This window comes from Tachyglossus aculeatus, chromosome X1 (assembly GCF_015852505.1).
Source record: "Tachyglossus aculeatus isolate mTacAcu1 chromosome X1, mTacAcu1.pri, whole genome shotgun sequence".
Classification (NCBI taxonomy): domain Eukaryota; kingdom Metazoa; phylum Chordata; class Mammalia; order Monotremata; family Tachyglossidae; genus Tachyglossus; species Tachyglossus aculeatus.
In genome coordinates, this window is record NC_052101.1 from 73246137 (window position 1) to 73263708 (window position 17572).

Consider the following 17572-nt stretch of genomic DNA (forward strand, 5'->3'; position numbering starts at 1 on the left):
TACCTATAATTCTATTTATAACAATGCTACTGATGCCTGTTTACTTGTTTTGATGTCTGTCTCCCCCCTTCTAAACTGTAAGCCCGTTGTGGGCAGGGATTGTCTCTGTTGCTGAATTGTACTTCCCAAGCACTTAGTACAGTGCTCTGAATACAAGCGCTCAATAAATACAATTGAATGAACATGGGATTCATTTTCAACACAAAAATTCACATATAGGTTTCATTTTTAACTGCTCAATTTCCACTGGTTTTAAATGCAGCAAGAAGATTCCTCAAACCCTCACCTCATTACAGCTAATTGAATGCTGTACTCCACAATGGCTAGTGAATCAGTGAGAGCACAGTATTGTCTGGTGCTGCAAAGTCTCACAAACGTGCTGTTGGACTGCAGCTGCTAATCCTGCTCTGCCATTTGTCTGCTTTGTTACATTGGGCAAGCCACTTCACTTCTCTGTGCCTTAGTTACTCATCGATAAAATGGTGATTAAGATTGTGAGCCCCTTGTGGGACAGGGACTGTGTCCAATCTTTTTATCATGTATCCTCCCCAGTGCTTAGAACAGTGCTTGGCACATAGTAAGCTCTTAACAAATGCCATAAAAAACAGTCATCTTGCAATGTCTGCTGTTGGCTACATGGCAACGAGGCCAGAGAGTATAGATGACTTGGTGCAACCTGTCACCACTACTGGGGGAAAAAAAAAAGTACACGCTGGTGGTAAAACATCCTTTTCCTGCAAACCCTAAAATCTTAATTTGAATGAGCATCTTGGTAGTGACACCTTAATTGAGGAGACAAAAGTGCCTTTCTGCAGCAACCCTGATCTAAGCAGTCCAACAGACTTGGACTATTCTGTACTGCAGAGATACTAATTTTCAACTGTATTCACAACCCTGGACAGAATCCTGCTGCCAGTAGGATTGTTCTTATTCAAAGACAACAAGAGAATTAGCGTGACCTAGTGGATAGAGCACAGGCCTGGGAGTCAGAAGGACCTGGTTTCTAAGCCCAGCTCTGCCACTTATCTGCTGTGTGACCTTGGGTAAGTCACTTAACTTCTTTGTGCCTTGGTTACCTCATCTGTCAAATGGGGATTACGGCTGTGATCCCTATGGGGGACATGGAATGTGTCCAACTTGATTTGCTTACATCCACCCCTGTGCTTAGTACAGTGCCTGGCATATAGTAAGTGCTCAAAATACCATAATTATTCATTATTATTAAGCCATGAATAGCAAATGAATCACTTCAGTTCAACATTCAGCAGCTGGGGTATTCTTTGTGTTTATGTTCAGTGGTTTTAGATGTGTGGTAGTAAGCATTATGACAATGTTAGTTGACTGACAACTTCCAGAATCCCATTGTCAGTGGTCCTCTCCTAGCTCAAGAGGGTTTTATACTTTTCTCTTTGTGCATCGTTGGATACTGTACTACCTCCGTAACACTTACGCTTTATATTGCTCTGCACATAGTAAGCACTCAATAAATACCACTGATTGATTGAAAGTCTTTGTCCTCTAGACTGTAAGCTTACTCCTGGCAGGGATCACGTGCCAAGCCTTGTATTGTACTATCCCAAGTGTTTAGTACATTATTCTGCACATGGTAAGCGCTTAATAAATATGATTAATTGGCTGTGTGTAGGGTTTCCATGTGGCTTGCTGGCACACAACCTCCATCTTCAGGCTTGCCAGACAATATCTGCAAAGCATTTCGTAATCTACACATTTGCTCTTATGTATGTACGTACCTCCAGAGTGTACTCAGCATCCAGTAACTTTCCTAGCCAGCCTCCAACATAAAGTGGCAAGCCAAAAGATGATTAAACTCTATATTGTTCAAAAATTAAGACAACCCTGGATTTAAGATTAGCAACTAAAATCCAATGATTCTGAATTAAAAAAAAGATTCTAGAGCAAAAGATGCTCCCCAAATTTAATACGTTTCATCTTGATCATTTTATGAATGACCATTCACTCAATCATATTTACTGAGCGCTTATTGTGAATCAATTGTATTTGAGTGTTTACTGTGTCAGTGCACTGTACTAAGTGCTTGGAAGAGTACAATATACAGAGTTGTTAGACATGCTCCCTTCCCACAAAGAAATAAAGTCTAGTAATAAAATGAAACCACTTGTCTGGAATTCTTGAATCAATCACTTGCATAGACAGATGCATTCACCACTCCCCTCTACACTGTAAACTCATTGTGGGCAGGGAATATTATATTGTGTTATATTGTGTTGTACTCTGCCAAGCGCTTAGTACAGTGCCCTGCACACACTAAGTGCTCAATAAATAAGATTGATTTCATTGATATCAACACTACTTTCCCATTGCTTTCAATGCCTCCATCATTGTCGCATTCCCCCTAAACATCCCTACCTCAAAGAGGCAATCAAGCTTGGGCAGTAACTCCCCAGAGGCACAAACATACTCAGGTCCTCAAAAACACTCACATGTCCATAAGTGCTCAATAAATACGATTGAATGAATGAATCCATATTCCAACCTCTCTGTGTGTAAAAGGGTAAATCTAAGACTAGAGTGTACCTAATACTGCTTGAAAATGAATAAATCAATCACTCCAACAGGAAGAAGTCCAGTTCAAGTACTGCATAAATTCAGGTTACTTTCTGCAGGTACCCAAGTGATTTTAAAATTACAGAACATGGAATAGTCATCCTGGGACTTAGAGCAGATTTTCTTCTAAGCATGTATGTGTGCAGCCTTAGATTTTCAATTATTTGCACAGTGACTTCTCTCCATTAGTGCAAATAATTGAAAATGTTTGCACTTGCTTAGGTGATGCATTTGCCCCAGTCTTTAGTTTTCTAAAACTAAAACTAAGACAAAATACATATTTTTGGGGGGAGCAATGTGGTATTCAGATAATTTAACACTACTTATGTCTGCTCAGAGCCAATCAAGGATTGATCTTTGAAAAAGTCCCAAACCCACATGCTTCTGAACAGTGTAAATTTTCCCACTTCATTTTCCTTCAAGCCCAGGGAGATTTTGCAACCATTCTTTGAGTTGCAGTATTTCCAGAGTGTGGTGTGTCAATCAAGTGTATGTGCTGATGTCAAAATTTCTGGGATGGAGCTAGAGGTTTGTATGTTTACAGGGCAGTTTATACCAAGGGTTAGATTTGCTTCATAAAACCTGGGACAAAAAAAAACAACAGATGTCTTAAGTAAAAGAAATGCTAGTCAAAATGATCTCCCTGCTCATTCCAGACCCTTTGAAAATTTCAAATATAGTTTAGGGTAAGATTATATTTCAGCCAAGAAGACCAAGAGATTCCTTCTGAACAGAACTACATAGTTTATAAAGAAGATGGAAAGAGTGGACACTGGAAAAAAATCCTTCTTTCAAGGATCTTAGTCAGGATAACAACTGGCTCCATTGTCATCAGTCTAACCAGAACTACCCTGAATTATCAAATAATCTAATTAACTACTTCTTGATGGCAGGGCCAGTCAAGTCCAAGTTGAAGTGCCTTTCTTGATTCTTCATCCCCACTGGAATAAAGTAGGGCTGTGTGATAGGTCTAGCACTATTTAACTTATTCTATACTGCCATGCTTAAGGGATGTGGAAATTTATGCCAGAAGACACTTCTGATCTCCTGGGAAATTCCTCAAGCAGCTATGACTATCCTCAAAGGTCTTTGGGATTATTATCCAGGAACTTGCATCCTAATGACTATGCTCTTGTAGCACATTACACAAGACATGCAGAAGATTATGAATGCCATCGGCGATTCAGCACAGTGACACGGGCAAACGATAAACCTCAAGAAAGTCAAAGTTATGTACTGGTCTTCACCCGAGAAGCTCTACACAGCCAAAGATTATCAGCAATGCAGAACTTAATTCTCTCCCCAAATTCTGCTAAGAAATTTACTGTCCAGAAGTAGAAAAGTGAATGAAAACCAACAGAGAATGGGTGCCTCATCTTAAAAGTTAGGCAGCCCCTGAGGAAGCAATTCTGCAACCTGCAGTCAATCATTCAATCAACGGTATTTATTGAGTGCTTACTGTGCGCAGAACACTGTACTAAGTGCTTGGGAAAATTCAATTGTAGCAGAGTTCATTCACTCATTCAATCGTATTTATTGAGCACTTACAGTATGCAGAGCACTGTACTAAGCGCTTGGAAAGTACAATTAGGCAACAGAGACAATCCCTACCCAACAACGGGCTCACAGTCTAGAAGGGGAGATAGACAACAAAGGAAGTTCCGCCCTTTGTCTACTGGGTGATCTTGGGCTAGTCCATTTCTGTACTTTAGTAGCCTCATCTATAAAATGGAGACTCCTGTGCACCCCTTGGGGGCCATGGACTACAATTCGGCAACAGAGACAATCCCTACCCAACAAAGGGCTCACAGTCTAGAAGGGGAGATAGACAACAAAAGTTGTGCCCTCTGTCTACTGGGTGACCTTGGGCTAGTCCATTTCTGTACTTTAGTAGCCTCATCTATAAAATGGAGACTCCTGTGCACCTCTTGGGGGCCATGGACTACACTGCCCAACTTATGTTGCTTGAATGTTTCCCAGCGCTTAGTACAATGCCTGGCACCCAGCGGGCGCTTTAACAAATGCCCTTGAAAAGATCCTTAGAGCCCAGCATTCCCCGCCCCCCCGCCACCATCTCATTGCGCAACTCTCCCTCCGCTCCTGTCCCCCAGCCACTTTCATTCATTCAATCGTATTTATTGAGTGCTTACTATGTGCAGAGCACTGTACTAGGCGCTTAAGTACTAAGCCACGTGGCTTAGTGGAAAGAGCCCGGGCTTGGGAGTCAGAGGTCGTGGCTTCTAATCCTGACTCCGCCACCTGTCTGCTGAGTGACCTTGGGCAAGTCACTTCACTTCTCTGTGCCTCAGTTCCCTCGTCTGTAAAATGGGGATTAAGACTGTGAGCCCCACATAGGACAACCTGATTCTCTTGTATCTACCCCAGCGCTTAGAACAGGGCTTGGCACATAGTAAGCGCTCAACAAATACCATCATCATTACTAAAGACACGAAGAAGATGAACCACACGAAAATGGACAAATGCACGTGGAGATTGCGGAAAAATAAAGGAGCAGAGAGAACAGCCCACACCACCCCACTCACGGTAGACATGTTTCCTACCCACGAATTTACAGTCTAGAGGGGGAGACAAAGCAAAGGGTGGGCAGGCTAAGTGCTTCCTTAGTGTGAAAAATTCCATATCGCATAACAGGCATTTCAACCACACCTGAAAACCCAGGCCAATTACTACTCACCCCTAGGAGTTTCAGTTTTAAATACAAAAATCAGTGGTGTGTGTGTGCTTGCAGTTGGGAAGTGGCGGCTTGAGAATGGGGAAGTAGGAACATGATAAATTGCCCTATATATTCAGGAAAATCAAGCATGTGAGCAGTAAGTAGAAGAAAAAAATGCTCTCGACAATTAGCAGTGCGGGTCTTGCTCCATCTGCAAGACTAGTACGCATCACCCAAGATTCAGGGGCCTGGAAAATACTGAAGTAGCAAATGGGAAGGAAAAAAGGAATTGATGTGGATTTATCAAGGTGCATGGAGGTATTGCCCTTTTGTGATTTTAAGTACGCTTCATATGTTAACTTCATTATTCACTTCAGCAGGAAGGAGGGGGCTTTTTTGAAGCTGCATGCCGTTCATTTGTTTGGGTCAGGGCCAGCTGACATCCATGAACAGCATGACTACTTCTACAGAAGAGCTGCATGCCAAAGGAGACTGGCAAAGGCACTCAGGCTCCACGCTATTATTCACAGCCAGAAAAACAACAGAACTCGCTACTGGCATCCATCATAAAGCGCCAAAGGAAAAAAAAACATTCTAAAACTCCATTAGGTAAGAATGAAAGATCTCCTCGGCCAGACCACTCCAACAGTGTGCTTCTGAAACTAGGATGGATCATTTTAACTATAAGATACAGGAAAATCAATATGGGATGGAGGCCATATCTGAAAATGAGATTCACAATCCTCATTAGCTTAAGGAAAAGACAGTGGTTGCTAAACACTAAAGAACAGAACAAAGAATTCATTTTCTTGGGGAGCTCATTATCTCAGTTTCAAATACCTCCTTTAAGCAGTGGGCTCCCAAATCTCCATCTCTGGTCTCCTCTTCCTCTATGAACTCTTATTTCTTCTCCTTTCAAGACATCTCCATCTGGATGACTTGTTGGGATTTTAAACGTAATGAGTCCAAAACTTAATTTTTCATCTTCCCTCCTAAATCCTCTCCTCTTCCCAATGTTCCACACCTGATCCCACAAGCTCACAACCTTGGTGTCAGTTTTGACTTTTCAATTACCTTCCACATTCAGTCGGTTGGTAAATCCTGCTGGTTCTTCCAGTAGAATATTTCACAGGTTCACCCCCCTTCCTTTCCATTGTTATAGCAACCATTCTGGAAGAAAAATAGTTATTTGGTTGGAAGGCAGTACGCCTGATGGTGAGATCGCATCCAAAGCAATGCTCTCATCTCCTCCCAGACTGATTTCTAGAACAACCTCCTTTACTACTTTCCCTGATATCAGTCTTTTCTTCTTCATTCAATCAATATTAAATACAGCCATTTAAATATATGCTTCTAAAACACCAATTAGATCATGACTCCCTTCCTAGAAAATCTCCAATGACTGCATTCCCATTGCTGCAAACTTCTGACCATTGATTTCAGGGCCTCCCCTCAGCTGGCTTTCTTCTCCTGCTACTCCTCAATTCAAGCTCCTTATTCCTCCTAAATTCACTTAAATGCCCCTTAGTTTTGACTCTCCAACTTCTGACCCCATTGCTTACAGCTATTTCATTTCCCCCTTCCCCCTCTGCTTCACTAAATCCTCATCACTCACCTTTCAAAGCCCTATTTGGGGAAAAAGAGAGAAAAAAAATTCTTCCAGAAAGCACTCCAATTTATCTCCCTACCTCTCCAGTAAAGGCCATCCCATCAACCACCTCAACTTGTATCTTTCTACTTGTGATTGAGATTATGAGCCCCAAGTGGGACAGGGACTGTGTCCAACCCGATTTGCTAGTATTCAATCCAGCGCTTAGTATAATGCCTGGCACATAGTAAGCACTTCACAAATACCACAATTATTATTATTATTATTTGTAATTTAGTTATTCACTTGTGCATTTGTTAAGCGCTTACTATGTGTCAAACACCCTACCGAGAGCTGGGGTTGATGCAACATGGGACCCATAGTCTAAGAAGGGGGAATGGGTACTTAATTTCCATTTTACAGGTGAGGAAACTTATGCACAGAGAAATGATTTGTCCAAGGTCACACAGCAGGCAATAGCAGAGCTGGGATTAGATCCCACAGTACTTGGCAAATAGCGCTTAATATCATCATTATTCTGACTCCTAGTCCCATGCTCTTTCCACTAGGCTATGCTGCTTCTCATCTTTTTTTTTAATACTATTTAAGAACTTACTACGTGCCAGGCACTGCACTAAGCACTGTGGTAGATACAACTAATTAGGTTGGACATAGTATATGTCCCATATGGGACTCACAGTCTTAATCCACAGTTTACAGATGAGGTAACAGGCACAAAGAAGTTATGTGACTTGCGCAGAAAACAAGTGGAAATAAGGATTAGAACCCAGGTCTTCTGATTCCCAGGCCCTTGCTCTTTCTACTAGGCCAAGTCGCTTTTCAATAGCTATTCTATTATCTAATATCTAGATCGTTAATGTGTTATTCTTAATTATTAAATATGTGTCAATATATGCCGTCTCCCTCATTAAATCACAAACTTGAGGACAAGGATAATGACTTATTTCTTTAGTCTGTCCCCTCAGCACTTCTCTGCCTAAACCCACCTTTCCTCTTCTCAAACTTCCTTCTGTGTCGCGCTGATTTGCTCCCTTTATTCATCCCCCTCCCAGCCCCACAGTACTTATGGACATATCTGTAGTTTATATTAATGTCTGTCTCCCCCTTTAGACTGTAAGATCGTTGTGGGCAGGGAATGAATCTATTATTGTTTTGTTTTCTCCCAAGCGTTTAGTACAGTGCTCTGCTCGCAGTAAGCGCTCAATACGATTCCCTGATTTGCAGTGTTCTGCACAGGGTAGGTGCTAAATAATAATTATGGTATTTGTTAAGAACTTACTATGTGCCAGGCACTGTACTAAGCGCTGGGGTGGATACACGGAAATCGGGTTGGACACAGTCCCTGTTCCACGTGGGGTTCAATCTCAATCCCCATTTTACAGATGAGACAACTGAGGCCTAGATAAGTGAATTGACTTGCCCAAGATCACAGAGCAGACAAGTGGCAGAGTGAAGATTAGAACTCATGACCTTCTTCCAGGCCCGTGCTCTATAATAATAATAATAATGGTATTTGTTAAGCGTTTACTACGTGCCAAGCACTGTTCTGCTGCTTCTCCAATTCTAAATACTGATGGTTCATTTAAAAAAAGGTCTAAACCATCAGGTAATTGTTGAGATAAAGCAATAACATTATCTCCGCATTAGCAAAAGACAGTTTACTGAATCCACATTATCTGAAAAGGTGTTAATGGCGGGGCTTTCAACCAGAAGCACAAATACCCTGAGGATATTGCAAAGTATTGAAGGGGGCGTTGTTACTTTGGTAGCTATAGGCACTTCAACAGCAATTGGCACTTGCCTAAGGTGCTTTCTGAGGGGGTCTCTGAGGTGGTGAGAACTTTGAAGCAGCAGCAATAACAGTTGGAGCAGGTATAAGAAGAGAAAGTGCTCGGACTGCTTCCAGCGCCTTGGGAGTTAGTACCGTCGCTAGGCGCAATAGCCAGCTAGAGTCAAACTGCGGGAAGCTGGTGGTTCCAGCTACAAGATCCGTTTCTCTTCTTGCTTGCTCCAGCTACTGCTTTTCTGGCGAGTATTTCTCTGTGTATGAGAGAGAATGGGTGTAAAGAGATCTATCGTGTTAGCCAGGTGACGTTAGGCATTAGATTTCGGTCACCATTCAGCATGGATGATGTGAAAAGCTTTTGTTTGAGATTATTCGGAAAGAATCCCCCCTCACCTCCGCTGTAAAATTGCATCTGTAATAGTTTTTTTAAAAAAATCCGACAGGGTTTTGTGCTCCACACTTCACCTTGCCTGGACTTTGAGAACAAACTTGATCTTCCCAGGGTGACAGAGTGGTGGGGCTGAAGACCAGCTGTGAAGTTGAAAAGGTAAATGTCATTCAAGCAGATATCAAGCTTCCTGGGAACAGGGCCAGTAGTGGAAACTAGTGGTACATGGCTTCAAGAACGTTGGCTTTATCTGCACAAGACAATCCCTACTAGCACAGAATAGAATCAGGGCTTAATATGAGGTTTACTCCCTTCTGATTCAGGCCAAATCATTTCCCCCCAAAACATGCTCGACTCATGCATGCTGCTTTGAAAGAGGGAGCAGAAGGAGTTCAGAACTGAGAAGGAAAAAAAATCATTGGCTAGCTACAAAGGAAGATGAAGAATAGGAACAGATGGGAACTTGTCAGGCTTATTTCAAAGCCAGCATCAACAAATGATAGATACTTTGAAAACGATTACATTCAGTTTTGCAGTTAGTAATGCCACAGCAGGCCAGCCAAAGTTAAATTTTCCACCAAATCTGGTACATGAACGGGGCCATGAAACTTCCACAAGTTTCTATTCACTTAATTTATTCTCTGGAAATAAATTACTTCATCATCATATTAGAAGCAGACGCTTCCACTCAACTTCGGCTTGGAAAAACATGTATGCAATGGGAACCACAACTATTTCAAGCCTGATATATGAGCAGTACTCCCTGCTGTATCTTGATTCCTTTCTGCTCCCACTATTGTAAATAGTTTTGTTGGTCTTTTCCAGCGGTTCCACTAGACTAGTATGCTTGTCGTGGGCAGGAAACGTGCCTACCAACTCTTATGTTGTACTCTGTCAAGCACTTCCTACAGTGCTCTCACACAGTAAGCACTCAAGTACCATTGATTGAATGCTTCCATTAGGATGTAAAGTCTGGAGGGGAGGGAATGCATACCTGGCTTCTGTTATATTCCCCCTATAGACTGTAGCTCCTTATGAGCAGGGAACTTGTCTGCCGATTCTGTTATACTGTACTACCCCAAGCACTTAGTGCACTACTCTGCACACAGTGAACACTAGATTGATTTCAATCGAGTGAAATCAAGCAGTGTGGCTCAGTGGAAAGAGCACGGGCTTGGGAGTCAAAGGTCATGAGTTCTAATCCCCGGCTCCGGCACGTATCAGCTGTGTGACTTTGAGCAAGTCACAACTTCTCTGTGCCTCAGTGACCTCATTTGTAAAATGGGGATTAAGACTGTGAGCCCCACGTGGGACAACCTGCTCACCTTGTATCCCCCCAGCGCTTAGAACAGTGCTTTGCACATAGTAAGCGCTTAACAAATACCATTATTATTATTATTATTTATTATTGCTCAATAAATACCACTGATTTGTCAACCTGCGTTTCTCCTAGAACGTGGGGGTTATGGTCCTGATGAATCCCACACTAGCACCATAGTACCTGCACATAACCATTTCTTCCAACATCCCACAGCATTAGGTAGATAGACCAGCATCCAATCCAGACAGACGAGCACTGTAAAAAGAACGTTCTAATTCCTTAACAACAATCTATCTTAAAATATGAACCATCTGAGAACTGAGTATTGATGTAGAACAGCCCCCTCCCCCCTCCCCAAATGCAGAGGACACTGCCCAAAACACCCTCTGTTTTCATTAGGGACAGTTACCTCTAGGCAAAGAGGACCAGTTGGAATCTCAGCTTGATTGGGAGGTTTTAACCTGGCAGGCTAATTAGTTTCTGAAGCAAAAGCATAAATGACCTGATTAATGTGTATGGTGTTTTCCTTGATGATTCCACAAAAAACACCCGAAAGCCAGGATCATGTTGCTGAAAAGATCCAGGTGCTCATCGAAAAGACAAACTCTTTCTTTATGTGCTTAGAAGTGAAAAGAGAAGTCACACAGGGGTAAAGACTCACAAAAGGCATTATGACAGTGTACAGTCAGTAACATTGTTTATATTAAAATGAGCCCACTGGGTAAATCAGCCAGAAAGTACAGTAGTGTACAAGCCTAATGAGATCAGGCAGCCACCCATACTGATCATTTAACAATTCCAGGAGTAGCAGAGATCCAGTGGGAACTTTCTATGATGGGAAAATAACTGGAGTGAACAAGAACCATGAGGCCATGAACTAATTTACACTCTATGGTTGGGAAATATACTACCTGCTATTTCATAGATACTAAACAGCAAATGCAAGGCAACTCCCCTAGAAACCAGACTAATTGCACTGTGCTGTAAATTAAGATAAAATGGTCTGATCGTGACTGGCTGGGTACTGTAATTCACTTGAAGTTGTTGGGGTTACAAAAATGACACTTCCAAGGAAGCAGGGCAATGTGTCCTTCAAATTTTTAGACTGTGAGCCCACTGTTGGGTAGGGACTGTCTCTGTACGTTGCCAATTTGTACTTCCCAAGCGCTTAGTACAGTGCTCTGCACATAGTACGCGCTCAATAAATACGATTGATGATTGATGATGATGATAAGTGAGGGATGGTCTAGTTTAAACATTCAACACCGACTCTCTCCTTGACCCCCTCCAATTTGGCTTCCATCCCCTACACTCCACCGAAACTGCCCTCTCAAAGGTCACCAATGACCTCCTCCTTGCCAAATCCAATGGCTCCTACTCTATCCTAATCCTCCTCGACCTCTCAGCTGCCTTCGACACTGTGGATCACCGCCTTCTCCTCAACACGCTATCCAACCTTGGTTACACAGACTCCGTTCTCTCCTGGTTCTCGTCATCTCTCCGGCCATTCATTCTCAGTCTCCTTTGCGAGCTCCTCCTCCCCCTCCCATCCCCTTACTGTAGGGGTTCCTCAAGGGTCAGTTCTTGGTCCCCTTCTGTTCTCTATCTACACTCACTCCCTTGGTGAACTCATTTGCTCCCACGGCTTCAACTATCATCTCTATGCTGATGACACCCAAATCTACATCTCCACCCCTGTACTCCCTCCCTCCAGGCTCGTGTCTCCTCCTGCCTTCAGGACAGCTCCATCTGGATGTCTGCTGCCATCTAAAACTCAATATGTCCAAGACTGAACTCCTTATCCTCCCTCCCAAACCCTGTCCTCTCCTTGACTTTCCCATCACTGTAGATGGCACTACCATCCTTCCAGTCTCACAAGCCCGAAACCTTGGTGTCATCCTCGACTCCATTCTCTCGTTCACCTCACACACCCAATCCATCACCAAAACCTGCCTGTCTCACCTCCACAACATCGTCAAGACCCACCCTTTCCTCTCCATCCAAATCACTACCTTGCTTGTTCAATCTCTCATCCTATCCCGACTGGATTACTGCATCAGCCTCATCTCTGATCTCCCATCCTCCTGCCTCTCCCCGCTTCAGTCTATACTTCACTCTGCTGCCCGGATTATCTTTCTACAGAAACACTCTGGGCATGTCACTCCCCTCCTCAAAAATCTCCAGTGGTTGCCTGTCAACCTTCTAATAAAGCAAAAACTCCTCACTCTTGGCTTCAAGGTTCTCCATCACCTCACCCCCTCCTACCTCCCCTCCCTTCTCTCCTTCTAATCAAGCAAAAACTCTTCACTTTTGGCTTCAAGGCTGTCCATCACCTCACCCCCTCCTACCTCCCCTCCCTTCTCTTCTTCTACAGCCCAGTCTGCACCCTCTGCTCCTCTGCCGCTAACCTCCTCACTGTGCCTCGTTCTCGCCTGTCCCGCTGTCGACCCCCAGTCCACATCCTTCCCCTGGCCTGGAATGCTCTTCCTCCATACATCCACCAAACTAGCTCTCTTCCTCCCTTCAAAGCCTTCCTGAGAGCTCATCTCCTCCAGGAAGCCTTCCCAGACTGAGCCCCCTTTTTCCTCTCCTCCTTCCCATCCCCCCGGCCCTACCTCCTTCCCCTCCCCACAGCACTTGTGTATATTTGTACAGATTTATTACTCTATTTTATTTGTACATATTTACTATTCTATTTTGTTAATGATGTGCATGTAGCTATAATTCTATCTATTTTGATGGTATTGACACAACTTGTTTTGTTGTCTGTCTCCCCCTTCTAGACTGTGAGCCTGTTGTTGGGTAGGGACCATCTCTATATGTTGCCGACTTGTACTTCCCAAGCGCTTAGTACAGTGCTCTGCACACAGTAAGCGCTCAATAAATACAATTGAATGAATTAAACTGGCGATTTCATTCATGCAGTAGTATTTGATTGTATAATTAGATCATAGATTGTAAAATACAGGAGTTGTTAGCTTCGGCAACTAATAGGGTACTCAGTTAAAAACCTGCTTTAGCAGGATTAATGGGATCTGTGAAATGCACATCAACTTGCCAAGCAGAAGCAGTGTGACCTAGTGGAAAGAGCACAGGCCTGGGGGGCAGAGGACCTGAGGTATAATCCTGGCACCACCACTTGCCTGCTGTGTGATCTTGGGCAAGTCACTTAACTTCTCTGTGCCTCAGTTACCTCAACTATAAAAATGGGGATTAAATCCTACTCCCTTCTACTTAGAGCCCCTTATGGGACAGGGACTGTGTCCAACCTGATTATCTTATAATTACTCCATTGCTTAGTACAGTGGTTGGCACATAGAAAGCTCTTAAGCACTGTTATGATGATTCCCCTTGCCCTCCTTTTGTTGACAGACTACTGATAGGCAATGAAATCACCCTTTTGGATTCAAAGATGACATTCATGATGGGGAGATTTGATCAAGGTGTGTCATTTGCATGACTAACCTTCCCCATATTTCAAACGCTGTTGCAAAATTGCATTTATTACCCATAGCCTGATGCCTTACTTCACCCATCTATGGGTCACAATCTTCTTGGAGGGTCTGGTCTAAAAGTCACCTCACTGCTGATTTCTGTAAACTGTGTGCCCTCTGCAGCTGACACTGCTGTGCTCTCACCACCTTTTTACTGTTGCTGAGTTTGGCACAATTCTGCTGTACAAACCACTGGGTGTTTAGTAAAGTTTAAATTAAATTTAAAATGCAAAAATTGTTTTCAAATTACAGGGGTGTTGCAGAATTGACTATTAGGTGGGCTTATTGATCCATGGACAAAATTGGGCATTGACTATTTTGGAAGATCACTGGGGTTGAGAAAAGGGCAACAGGAGTGGATAACATGAGCTGGAAATCCTGGTGTTATTGTGCAGCTTGGAGAGACCTCTTTTGCTTTAAAATTTGCATTTCAGCTCCAATTCAATTATTCATTCAATCATTTATTGAGTGCTTACTGTGTGCAGATCTCTCTCAATAAATACGATTGAATGAATGAATGAATGCAGAGCACTGTACTAAGCGCTTGGAAAGTACAATTTGGCAACAGATAGAGACAGTCCCTAACCAACAATGGGCTCACAGTCTAGAAGGGGGAGAAAGACACCAAAACAAAACAAGTAGACAAGTGTCAATAGTATCAAAATAGAATTATAGATACACATCATTAATAAAATAAAGTAATATATACAAACATACAAGTGCTGTGGGGAGGGGAAGGGGATAGAACGGAGGGAGTGGGGGCTATGGAGGGGAGAAGCAGAGGAAAAGGGGGGGGCTCAGTCTGGAAGGCCTCTTGGAGGAGGTGAGCTCTCAGTAGGGCTTTGAAGGAGGAAGAGAGCTAGCTTGGCAGATCAATCAATCAATCGTATTTATTGAGCGCTTACTGTGTGCAGAGCACTGTACTAAGCACTTGGGAAGTACAAGTTGGCAACATATAGAGACAGTCCCTACCCAACAGTGGGCTCACAGTCTAGAAGGGGGAGACAGAGAACAAAAGCAAACAAACTAACAAAATAAAATAAATAGAATAGATATGTACAAGTAGAGTAATAAATATGTACAAACATATATACAGGTGCTGTGGGGAATGGAAGGAGGTAAAATGGGGGGGATGGAGAGGGGGACGAGGGGGAGAGGAAGGAGGGGGCTCAGTCTGGGAAGGCCTCCTGGAGGAGGTGAGCTCTCAGTAGGGCCTTGAAGGGAGGAAGAGAGCTAGCTTGGTGGATGGGCAGAGGGAAGGCATTCCAGGCCCGGGGGCCGATGGCAGGACAGGTGAGAACGAGGCACGGTGAGGAGATTAGCGGCAGAGGAGCGGAGGGTGCAGGGTGGGCTGTAGAAGGAGAGAAGGGAGGTGAGGTAGGAGGGGGCGAGGTGATGGAGAGCCTTGAAGCCCAGGGTGATGAGTTTCTGCCTGATGCACAGATTGATTGGTAGCCACTGGGGATTTTTGAGGAGGGGAGTAACATGTCCAGAGCGTTTCTGGACAAAGACAATCTGGGCAGCAGCATGAAGTATGAAGTGGGGAGAGACACGAGGATGGGAGATCAGAGAGGAGGCTGATGCAGTAGTCCAGACGGGATAGGATGAGAGCTTGAACGAGCAGGGTAGCGGTTTGGATGGAGAGGAAAGGGCGGATCTTGGCAATGTTGCGGAGCTGAGACCGGCAGGTTTTGGTGACGGCTTGGATGTGAGGGGTGAATCATCATCATCATCATCAATTGTATTTATTGAGCGCTTACTATGTGCAGAGCACTGTACTAAGCGCTTGGGAAGTACAAATTGGCAACATATAGAGACAGTCCCTACCCAACAGTGGGCTCACAGTCTAAAAGGGGAAGACAGAGAACAAAACCAAACATACTAACAAAATAAATTAAATAGAATAGATATGTACAAGTAAAATAGAGTAATGAATATGTACAAACATATATACATATATACAGGTGCTGTGGGGAAGGGAAGGAGGTAAGCAGGGGGGGATGGAGAGGGGGACAGGAAGGAAGGGGCTCAGTCTGGGAAGGCCTCCTGGAGGAGATGAGCTCTCAGTAGGGCCTTGAAGGGAGGAAGAGAGCTAGCTTGGCGGATGGGCAGAGGGAGGGCATTCCAGGCCCGGGGGATGACGTGGGCCGGGGGTCGATGGCGGGACAGGCGAGAACGAGGTATGGTGAGGAGATTAGCGGCGGAGGAGTGGAGGGTGAGGGCTGGGCTGTAAAAGGAGAGAAGGAAGGTGAGGTAGGAGGGGGCGAGGTGATGGAGAGCCTTGAAGCCGAGGGTGAGGAGTTTCTGCCTGATGTGCAGGTTGATTGGTAGCCACTGGAGATTTCTGAGGAGGGGAGTGATATGCCCAGAGCATTTCTGGACAAAGATAATCTGGGCAGCAGCATGAAGTATGGATTGAAGTGGAGAGAGACATGAGGATGGGAGATCAGAGAGAAGGCTGATGCAGTAGCCCAGATGGGATAGGATGAGAGCTTGAATGAGCAGGGTAGCGGTGAATGAGAGAGTAGCGTCGAGGATGACACCAAGGTTGCAGGCTTGTGAGACGGGAAGGATGGTAGTGCCGTCAACAAAGATGGGAAAGTCAGGGAGAGGGCAGTGTTTGGGAGGGAAGACAAGGAGTTCAGTCTTGGACATGTTGACTTTTAGCTGGTGGGCAGACATCCAGATGGAGCTGTCCTGAAGGCAGGAGGAGATGCGAGCCTGGAGAGAAGGGGAGAGAGCAGGGGCAGAGATGTAGATCTGGGTGTCATCAGCGTAGAGATGATAGTTGAAGCCGTGGGAGCAAATGAGATCACCAAGGGAGTGAGTGTAGATCGAGAACAGAAGGGGACCAAGCACTGAACCTTGGGGAACCCCCACAGTAAGGGGTTGGGAGGGGGAGGAGGAGCCTGCAAAAGAGCCTGAGAATGAACGACCGGAGAGATAAGAGGAGAACCAGGAGAGGACGGAGTCTGTGAAGCCAAGGTCAGATAGCGTGTTGAGGAGAAGGGGGTGGTCCACAGTGTCGAAGGCAGCTGAGAGGTTGAGGAAGATTAGGATAGAGTAGGAGCCGTTGGATTTGGCAAGCAGGAGGTCATTGGTGATCTTTGAGAGGGCAGTTTCTGTGGAATGTAGGGGACAGAAGCCAGACTGGGGGGGGGGGGGGGGTGGGGGAGAGAGTTGGTGTTGAGGAATTCGAGGCAGCGCGTGTATACAACTTGTCCAAGAAGTTTGGAAAGGAATGGTAGGAGGGATATGGGTCGATAACTAGAAGGTGAGGTGGGGTCAAGAGAGGGTTTTTTTAGGATGGGAGAGACATGGGCATGTTTGAAGGCAGAGGGGAAGGAACCAGTGGAGAGTGAGCGGTTGAAGATGGAAGTTAAGGAGGGGAGAAGGGATGGAGCGAGAGATTTCATGAGATGAGAAGGAATGGGGTCAGAAGCACAGGTGGCTGGAGTAGCACTTGAGAGGAGGGAGGAGAGCTCCTCTGAGGATACTGCTGGGAAGAATGGGAGAGTAGCAGAGAGTGTTGAGGGCCGGGGGGTTGCAGAAGTGGGGGGAGTGACTTTGGGGAGGTCAGACCTGATGGATTTAATTTTGTTAATGAAGTAGGAGGCCAGATTGTTGGGGGTGAGGGAAGGAGGAGGGGGAGGAACCGGGGGCCTGAGAAGGGAGTTGAATGTACGGAAGAGCTGGCGGGGATGATGGGCATGG